Genomic DNA, 11,273 nt, shown 5'->3' with positions numbered 1-11,273 from the left:
CAACCTTTGTAGATGATTGAGCAATTGTATGTTGCGATTTAGAAGCCCAATTGATCATTGCCCCAACAAATGTGAAAGCATAACCTAAAGTAGACTTTTGTTTGTCTAAATCCCCAGCAAAATCAGAATCAGTAAACCCTTGCAAGTGTGCCTTGCCCTTCCTAAAACATAAACAAAAATATGAATTACCATTGAGATACCGTAAAATATACTTGACCGCCTCCTAATATGGTTTGCTCGGATTAGACATAAAACTGCTCACCACTCCCATAGCATGAGCAATATCCGGATGAGTAGACACCATAGCATACATAAGACTCCCAACTACATATTTGTATGGGATATTGTCCATAAACTCCTTATCTTCTTGTGTTTTTGGACACAATTGATAAGACAACTAAAAATGAGAGGCTAAAGGGACACATATAGATTTAGCATCCGCCATACCAAATCTGTCCAATACCTTTTTAATGTAGTCTTGTTAAGATATCTTGAGTTCTCTATTTTTCCTATCCCGAAGAGTAGTCATCCCAAGGATTTTCTTCGCTGCCCCTAAATCTTTCATGGCAAACTTATTAGCTAAGTGAGATTTAAGCTCACGAACAATTTTCATGCTTGTGCCAGCCACTAGCATATCATCCACAGAAAGGAGAAGTATAACAAATTCGCCATTGGGAAGCTTTTTAAAATATATAAAAGGATCAAAATCACAATGAGTAAACTTGAAATCAATCATAAGCTTATCAAATTTGAGATACCACTATCTTGGGGCTTGCTTAAGCCCGTAAAAACTCTATTTCGATCTGCAATAAAGATGTTCCTGACCCTTTTTGATAAATCCTTCAAGCTGATGCATAAATAATTCCTCATTAAGGCTGCCATGGATAAATGTCGTCTTCACATCCAATTGTTCAAGCTCAAGATCCCATGCTGAAACCAATCTCAATATGTCTCAGATGGTAGTCATTTTGAATACGAACGAAAAAATTTCTTTAAAATTGAGGTCTTGTTTTTTAGCATACCCCTTTACGACCAATCTAGAACGAAAGCGTTGCTAACCACCATCTTCATCCTTTAATTTGTAGACCCACTTATTATGTAATGCCTTCCTGTTCGACGGAAAAGACACCAAATCCCATGTCTGATTTCTTAGTAGTGCATCCATTTCTTCACGCATTGCACCCTACCATTTGTCACAGTTGGCATCCTTCATAGCGGCTTTGTAATTTGTAGGCTTTATATATTCAGAGAGTAATAAAGTGGGCTCTGCCTCTTTAACAAAGAGGAGCTCATAATCTAAAAATTTGGAAGGAATTATTCTCTGTCTTGTAGATGTTTGTAATTTATTTTGGTCGCCCAATTCTCCAACACTTTTTCTGTGTTGATCTTGTGAATTAATAATTATTTGCTCTTTTTTTATCATTTCCATCGCTTTTAGTGCAGGTTCCCCTTAAACCCGACCCTCTATTGGTCGGTTAAAAACATCAAATCGCCCTTCAATTTTCTCAACTTGGTCAAATTATTGGGAACCTTGCAATATCATGTTTGATTGCCCACATTGTGAACCTAGTGGAACCAATGTCATCACTGACTATGGTAAAGGAGCATGGGGCAATAGTCCTTTATTGACCGAAACAAAGCCAATTTGTGTTGGCGATCTCATGAGCGGTTGATGCAAGTCAGTGATAATATTTGAATCGATGGGCAAAGGCGATGTATTATGTTCCAGTCTGCCACTATTAACAAGCGTGATGATGATAGGGTGTTGTCGGTCAACACTATTATCAGGTTTGTGGAGAGTAGTTTGTTGGCGGCAGGGGTTGAAATAATATCGTCCCATTCCAAAGCACCATAATTTCTTGTGTGTGAATTATCTCTGTCTAACATACTATCCCAAGCAGCAAAGGAGGGCATAAGACTGTGGCTGACATCTTCATAAGAATTAATATGAGTGTTTGACTCCTCTGTTCCATGTTCAATTGAGGAACTAATCTCTTGACTGATAGGAGCTCCCACTTGATGCAAACCGGGTTGTGAATTGAGTTTGCTTAATCCCTGGGTGTCACCATTGTCGAATATAGAGAATGGAATATAATCTCTATTGTCTTTTGTTTCTGCTTGCAAAGATGGGAACATATGCTCGCGAAAGACAACATCTCTACTTCGAATAACCTATTGATTAATAGGATCCCATAATCAAAAACTAAACTGTCCTTCACCATAACCCACAAATATACATTTTTGAGATGTGGGATCCAGTTTTGTTCTTTTTTCCTTTGGAACATGTACATAGGCTTCACATCCAAATACCCGAATGTGGGAATAAGAAATTCGCTTACCTAGCCATTCCTCCTCTGAAATACCAAAATCCAATCGAGAAGAGGGACTCTGATTTATTAAATAAACCATTGTATTACAAGTTTTTGCCCAAAACTCTTTCCCCAGTCCAGCATTGGAAAGCATGCACCGTGCTTTCTCCAAAATCATTCTATTTAACCTCTCTGTTGCTCCATTTTCTTGAGGTGTAAATGGAATGACTTTAATTCTTTGAATACCATTATCAGCACAAAAGGAATCAAATTCAGAGGAACAAAACTCTCCTCCATTATCCATTTTTAGACACTTAATCTTGTGTCCAATTTGATTTTCAATAAGAGCTTTGAACATTTTAAATTTTGAGAAAACTTTTGATTTCTTTGCAAGCATATAAATCCACACTTTCCATGTACAATCATCTAGAAAAGTGACAAAATAATTATCTCTACCAATTGAGGTTTCCTCGGTAGGCCCGAAGATGTCTGAATGAACTAATTCCAAGGGTGTACCCTTCTTCTCATTGTCGGTCGTCAAGAAGTTGACCCGCTTTTGCTTGCCATAAAGGCAATGTTCACAAAAACCTAAATCCACAGCTTTGAGACCCGGGAGCTGATTGTGTGTGAGCATTACATGGAATCCTTTCTTGCTCGTGTGTCCAAGCCTTTGATGCCAAAGGCTTGCTTCGTTGTCCTCAACCGTCATCGTAGCTCCCACTCCATCACGACCCTCAAATACATAGAGGTTGCCAACTTTATCACCTTTGGCAATCAACATGATACCTTGGGTTACCTTCCAAGTATCCAATAGAAAATGTGCATGAAGCCCTTGATAAAAAATTTGACCAATAGAAATTAGATTTCTCTTCAATTTTGGAACATGCCTTACATCTTTAAGCAACCACTATTTTCCTCCTTCTAGCTGTAACATAATGTCACCCTTGCCAATAATTTCGTAGGCTTTATTGTCCCCAAGGAAAAAAATTCCAAATTGACCTTCTTGCTAATTTATGAATGCCTGCGTGCATGAAGTGGCATGATGGGATGCACCGGAATCGAGCACCCATGAATGTGAGATAGTGTCAATGGTTGAAAGGACGAGAATGCTATTATCTTTTTCATAGGCGGTATTAGCTTCACTGTCCCACACCTTCTCTTGTGCCTTTTTGTAATTTCTATAATCCTTTTTCATATGCCCCGATTTACCACAAAACCAGCAGTCACTAGTTCTACCTCTTGACTTCGATCTCCTTGCAGATTGTGATCTTTTATAGTAATTATTTATGCCTCTATTATGGCTTTGTCCTCTATTGTCATTGCTCACAACTGTTAAAGCTTCACCCGTTGAGGAGTCTTGATTTTTCCTTCTCATATCTTCAGTGAGAAGAGTAGATGCTACATCATCAAAAATGAACTTGTTTTTGTTGGATACCAAAGTACTAACAGCTATTACAACCCCATCCTAGCTACTAGGTAAGGAACACAACAAAAGAACAACCTTTCTTTCATCATCTTGTGTCATTCCCACCGAAGTTGCTTGACTGATCAATGTATTAAATTCATTGATATGATTTTCCATTACGCAACCTTCCCTCATCTTAAGCTTATATAGCTTCTTCATGATAAACACTTTATTTGCAGCTGATGCCATTGCATACATGGTTGTTAGTTTATCCCAGACTTTCATTGTCGCTTCACCTGTGACATTGAAGAGAACATTATTGGACATCGAGAGAAAGATTGTTTCTCTTGCCTTTTTGTCTAATTTTTCCCAATCATCATTAGCCATCGTAGATGGCTTCTTTGCCTTTCCTTCATGCATGAGTGAAAGGTCTTGCTTTATCACCAAAGACTCCATCTACACCTCCCATAATCCAAAGTTCTGACCGGAGAACTTCTCAATCTTCGCTTCCTCCATGATCTCAGAATTTCAACCACCGAAGTCTCAACAGTGAACCAACCTCACTATGATACCAATTGCTAGGATTAAATGCAAAATTAAAGTGCACAAATTACACAGAGAATTCATAGATAGAGACAAAAGAAACACACAATTTTATCATGGTTCGATAGATTGCCTACATCCCACTCAAAGCAAGGGAATCAATTTTATTATGACCAAATTCTAGTTTTACATACACAACAACAAGTAGCTTCAAACACACATCGAAATGATATTCAAACAACTATTTAAAGAACTTCATAGGAGAAGTTGAAAGGCCAATGGATTTGGCGGCAAAGGAGAAGGAGTCTGTTGGACTTCACTTCCAACATCTTTTAAATCTGAATTTAAAAACATAATCTTTTAAATTAGAAGCTTCTTTTAAATCTAGATTTTAAAATATAATTTTTTGGAGTCTTATCTTAGAATGCAAAATATAAATAAATAGAAATTTCTTTTAAATTTAAATTTAAAAACATAATTTTTAAAATTGGAAGCTTCTTTTAAATCTAGATTTTAAAATATAATTTTTAGTCTTATCTTAGAATGCAAAAAATAAATAAATAAAAGTTTCTTTTAAATCTAGATTTAAAAACATAATTTTTTAAATTACAAGTTTTTTTAATGTAGATTTAAATATATATTTTATATTTAATAAATAATAATAAGCTGCTTTTTAATTGAGATTTGTTTTTTATTAAGGTAAAAACAGGTTTTGAAGGGACCCCGAAACCCTTTACAAGAGAACCTTACAAGATGAAAGCATTAAGCAACTAGGAGGAACAAACCCAAGAAAAGCCAGCGAAATAACTAGAGAAAACCAGCTAAAGCCCCAAAAAACCAGCAAAATCTGGCCAGACCCGACAAAAGAAACTAATTAATATTTTTCAGGGCATTAACCAAGTTATTGATAATCCCATACAGGTCTTTGATATTTTCCCTAAGATTAGGGATCTCCTTAGCAGACACAGCAACAACTTTCTTAACACTCGCTCTAGTTCTCTTTCCAGCTCCACCCGGAGTGGCTTCACCACTTCCAATCTCGATAGCATCTTCATGCATGTCAAGTTCCACCACCAGTTTGGGACAATTGGAATTATCAAGGACCTTCGAGATATCCTCAAGGTTTTTAGTGACAGCAGATAATATATTCAGGATAATACCCAGCAGGTTTTTCATCGCCACTTTCCCTTCTTCCAGCAAGTTAATCTGAGCAACCATTTTATTAACTTTCTCCTCCATTTCCTTCTTCCATTGCTTCTGATCCCTATCATCTTCCTTCCTTTTGTCATCCATTTGTTTCCCATTTTTCTCCAGGTTCTTCAATAGTTCATAAGTCCATCTGTCATAACCCAATCTGGCCTCAGTAAGTTTTTTAAGGTTATCCAAGAACAACCCTTCTCCAACGCTTTCCTTTTCCTCACTCAAACTATCCTTTGCCATATCCTTCTCAGGTTCCTTGTTCTTCTCCCTCTCAGAATTCAAATCTTTTTCCTCATTATCCTTGTCATCCACATCCACCATGGGTTGGCTATTGTCGTTGCTAGGGCTAGCACTGTGAATTGGGCTATCATTGTCGGACTCGTTCTCACCTTCTTCATGCTCTACTCCAGTTTCCTCATCTTTCCACCTGTCTTCACCTCTGACTCGTCCGTTTCCATTTCACTACCCTCTTTTCCAATTTCCTCTGTGTCATTCTTATCTTCATGGACTTTCATCCCAATGGCACTCTTGCTTTTTTTTATGGAGGTAGCCTCCTCCTTGCTAGGTTCCCCTTCCTCCAGCATTCTCTTACCTTTCCCTGGAGAAGAGGATAACTCTTGTTTTCCAACATGGCAAGGGTTTTACAGTGCTCATAAATGAGCAGCAAAAGCCCGCAATGGAGTACCGAATCCGAGGGATTCTTGTTGTGTTTATTGAGAGACCTAGAAAGGGACCTAGAGAGATAGTAGGGCAGGGATACATGTTTCTCATGTCTAAAGTGGTTTAATAACACAAAGTGATAAGTGTGGGCCCTATAAAAGCAGCCCTTAATAGTTATATATTCTATCATGGCATTCAAAACCCAGCCCTAGATTTTCTTGAAGTTGGAGGCTTCGTAATAACCTTTTGTGGCTTTTCCAATTTTAGCCCTCTCCTTTTCCTTATGCGGGAACAAATTTACCGCATTATTGGAAACCTTGAGATCTCTAAAGAAATTAAGCCCAGAGTGGGGCATACCTATCACAGTCGTGATGAGGCCCACGTCCAATTTGAACCTAACACATAGATTTTAAAGGACCCATTACACCAATTTTCAGAGATTTTGGAGACAGCGAGATTAACCCTACTTTTGTCGTAATCAACCAACTTCTCCATGAAACTAGTAAGGGAACCTTTTTCCAGCTTCGCCCAAACTTTTGGCATGTCCTTCCATCTGGATTTGTTGTCCGGTTCCTCCCTCCTTAAATCTCCTCCCATATTCAATTTCAGACTTTCACCTCTGTTCCTCTGCAAACTCAAAACTTTCTTCCTGATGTCGCTCAAGATTTGGAAAAAGATGACCCACAAAGTGTGCGAAGTGATATTATATTTGATTGGGATTCTGCCACTTTTACAGGTAATCATAACCTTTCCATCAAAGCATAAATTACTCATATAAGCTATCATGATTATGTGGTCCTTCTTTCCCCGTAAATCTATCATTTTTGAGGAGCTCTTTAATTGAGATTTGTTTCTTTTAAATCTAGATTTTTTTTTCATATTTAATAAATAATAATAATAGAAAGCGCATCTATCAAAAAATAATAGAAAGTTGCTTTTTAATTTAGATTTTACTCTTAAACTTGTTTTTAAATTATAGAAAGTTTCATTTTAATTTAGATTTTAGTCTTTATTATTTTATTTGTAAAGTTCTAGTCATTAAAATTACACAAAATATGGGTGGGTGTCACTATAGTGTTACGTTAATTGGGAAAAGTATTTAATTTTCTCATATAAAAAGTAAATGTGGTATCAATTATTTTATGTTCTCATGGCTTTATCTTACCACTTTGGTTATAGTTGTATGAGCTTGAGTCTATAAAAGTAAACACATGTTGTTTAAGGTTAGGTGTGTGAGTGAGATGTCATATTATTGAGCCTTTCTAAGGAGTGAGATGTCATATTATTTGAAACATGGCATGGGATGTGTGGATTCATGCTTGGACACATCAAGGATGCAATAGAGAGGCTTGATATTTCATAAGTATTCATTTGAACTCTATAAGTGTATGCATTGTTTATTTGATGAATAATAGATGGATCATGGATGTTCTTAGAGGTTGTTTTTTCACTCTTGAGGGTTTTCCTAAGGTATATCTTGTGTTATCTTGTGGCATGTCTATTTGATCCATGCATTATGATAAAATTATATAATCTTGTATGCAATATTTTCTCTCATGGGGTTATGTAAGAAAGATTAACAAACTAGAGTTTAAATGAAAGTAATAGATGCTATGCACTGGAGTATAAGAAACCAAAGTGGTAATGTGCTAAGTATGTGATCCAAAGGTCAAATATAAATGTATGCCTCATAACACCATTACATGAAAGACTATGATGCTCTTGTGGTGATATAGTTCATATGGTTCAAATACCATGATCAATGCAAATATTGATAACACACACAAGCAACAAGAAAGCATGCATGACAAACCATAAGCAAAAAAATACTACAATTCAAGTCAAGATAAAAACCAAGTGATTGATTGATTAATGATGACAATTAGGATATAAAGTTAACAATATGAATAACGTGCATCCTAAATATTATCTTTTTACTAATAAGAAAAACACTAGGATTATGAAGGATGCATCCCTATGATGATAATTGGATTCAAGTGGACCAATAGATTATCAGATGATTGGGGTCAAAATAAATGGACTCTTTAGGATGATGAGATAGATTGCAAGATTGGATTGTATGGATTATGATTTATTGTATTGGATTGGGTTGAACGGAGGATATATGTATTGGGGAAGATATGATAATAAATGGATGGGAACCAATGAAAAGGGAGAACCAAGGCATGGTAAAAGGATGCAAGGATGGAGGATATTATTAAGATTGGATTGAATAAAGGATATTATGGTTAGAATAATGAAATGGATAGGAACCAATGGTAAGAGAGAACTGAGGCATGATAAAATGATGAAAGGATAGAGGGATAGGATTAGATGAATTGGATTGGAAGGAGGATAAAAGGATTTGATAGGATAGGATAAAGGAATGAATAAGACCCAATGAAAAGGGAAGACAAGGGATTGGTAAAAATATGGAATGATAGATGAATTTATTAGATGGGAGATAAAGGGATTGAGAGGATGGATTGTATTAGGAGATAGAAGGATGGTAGATGAAGGATAAAGGGATGGAGTTCCAAGGATTATGTTGCAAAGACACTAGATGGGCCTCACACTAGTTGTAGTGTAATTGAGGATGGAAGATGGTAAAAAGTGCAAGAGATGAAAGGACGGTGCATAAATGATATGGATGGTGAAAGAAATAATTTTTGCATTGTCTAAAATAATGCATGAACATTTTATCCCTAGTATTTGATCAAGATCCAAGGTGGAAAAGGATAACACACTTGGATAGGATGAGAGATAAGATGGAAGATAGGAACTGGATAAATAATATTAGAGGTTGGAAATGAAGATGGAGTTGGATTGGATGAGGGATAATATATGGTAGAATATGAATAGGCTAATTAAGATAAAGGAGGGAAGGGAGGCTACATTTAGATGGGATGATAGATAGGGAATGAGAGATAATGGAGGATATGGATAGGATGTGGTACCTAAGATGGATTAAGCTTTCCCTAAACTATAGAGTAAAAGAGGATACGAGATTACAAATGAAAATTTTTTACTAGGTTTTCATCATGGTACTTGCCCAAGTTGCCACAAGAAGTGGTTTTCACTATTGGATGAATGATTTCTTTTTTACTTTTTTTATTTTTTCATTATTTCTTTTTTGGAATAGTAAGGATGGGTAAGGATGAGGATAAGGATGGGTGATGGGAGAAGGAGGAAGGACTCAAACATATAGCTCCATGGATGATATCCCTTGAAGATGTGCTCCATTATATCATGACAATTGGAGGTACACTCATAGACATTGGTAAAATGATGGTGAAGTAGGTTGGAAGATATAGATGGATAAGAGTTTATGCAAAGGCTTGAATGAGAGGGGTAGAAGGATGAAAAATAGATGTATTATAATGGGTGGATGGTTGGAATACTTGTGGATGAATGGATGAAAATTTTGGCAAGATCAACATTAACACACACCTTGAGGGTTAGTGGAGTTATTAAAATGAAGTGTATTTTGAATTTTGAGATTTAGATGGAAAAGCAGATGTGGATTTTGAGACATAGGAACCCAAAATGGATGAAAGAGGATGATGAAGTACTTATGATAATGGATTTTGGAACATAAAGGCCCAAGATATATTTGGAGGATGGGAGATTTTTAGATGGAGGATTAGAGGACTTAGGCCTATAGGAAGTTTTTTGGTTAGCAAGTTTGGATGCCAATTTGGATTGTGATTTTAGATGTATTGCTTCTATGAGTAATTTGGGAATCTGAATGGTATTTAATTTTGATTTTTGATTCTTTTCCCTCTGTGCCCTTTTGGATGTAGATTTTTTTCCTTTGAATTGGATTTTGCTTTGTTTGTGCATGTCTTTTTGATGGAACATGTTGATCCTTGGATTTATGTTTTTTTTTGTTTTATGCATTTAATGTTTGATATCCAAATTGCCACCAAGAGAAATGTGATGGGTGCATGGAGAAGAACAATATGTAGTTCTCATGGATGGGTTAGTGTATGTATAATGTTGGAGGTATTTCAAGGATGTGTGTCTTTGTTGATCTTGGTTGGGCATTTGAGGTGATAGGATAAGATAGATTTAGGTGTCTACAATTTCAAATAATATTTTGTAGGCTCCATTGCTACTAAAATTGGTTAAGGAATACTTGCATTCCTCATAGGGTGTTAAATGGGATGTGAGGTGGTGATACTTGACAACTTGCATTACTTCGAGGGAAAAATATTTTATCTATTCTTCATAAACCATGAGAAAATGCCATGTGGTACTAGTCAAGGAGCCTCAAAGAAAATGACAAGGAAATAAAGATGGGCCCCATCAATAGTAAAGAATAATGACTTTGTAAGAAAATGAATGGATCCACTATACAAACATGGACCAATTTTGAGGTTCAACACTAAAAATTTAACTTGTTACATCTCAAATCCTCACACACAATGAGATGAGATGTGATGTGGCATGATCAAATAATGCACACTATCCAAACATTCAAAACATGTATATTGCTTAGTGTGTATCTCAAAACTACAAAATCACTAAGGTAAGAAGGATCTACCTTGGCTATGAGCCATGCTTAACATCTTTCCAACTGAGGCAAGAGAGTCTAATTGCCCATACTAAAAACTCACTATAGTGCTGAAAACCTAATTTTCTTATAATGGAATCTGTTAATCAAGAAGAAATCTAACCATTTAGATAAAATTGCTAGTACAATTACATTCTATATGTCAAGCTTCTTTGATTTCATCAATATTAAAGCTACTGATTAATAATCCAATGTCAAATTCTTAGTTATAATCCTTTAGCACACATAAATCAAAATCCGTCATTCACTAATTTTAAAATACACAACTTTAATCCATCTCGTTTACATTTAAATATCTAAATTATATTTTTTTCGGTAAAAAGGCCTAAGTCGTATTTTATTGATAAAGAATATTACAATCTCCGCTCAGTGCAGGCACCGGTAGGAAAGGGCGGAGAGGAGAAAACCTTCGGCCTTGCTCGGGACCATCGATCCAGTCAAATTAATAACATTTAAATTACATTTGACCTTTTATAGGTTCTTCATTCTGGCTTATCAAAAAGCCCTTCATATGGAGAATCTTTGATTTACATGGAATCTTGTATTTCTGTCTAGCTTTCCAAGTTCCCTGTTGCCATAT

The sequence above is a fragment of the Cryptomeria japonica genome, chromosome 6 (assembly GCF_030272615.1).
Source record: "Cryptomeria japonica chromosome 6, Sugi_1.0, whole genome shotgun sequence".
NCBI classification, from domain to species: Eukaryota; Viridiplantae; Streptophyta; class Pinopsida; order Cupressales; family Cupressaceae; genus Cryptomeria; species Cryptomeria japonica.
This window is presented reverse-complemented; position numbering follows the sequence as displayed.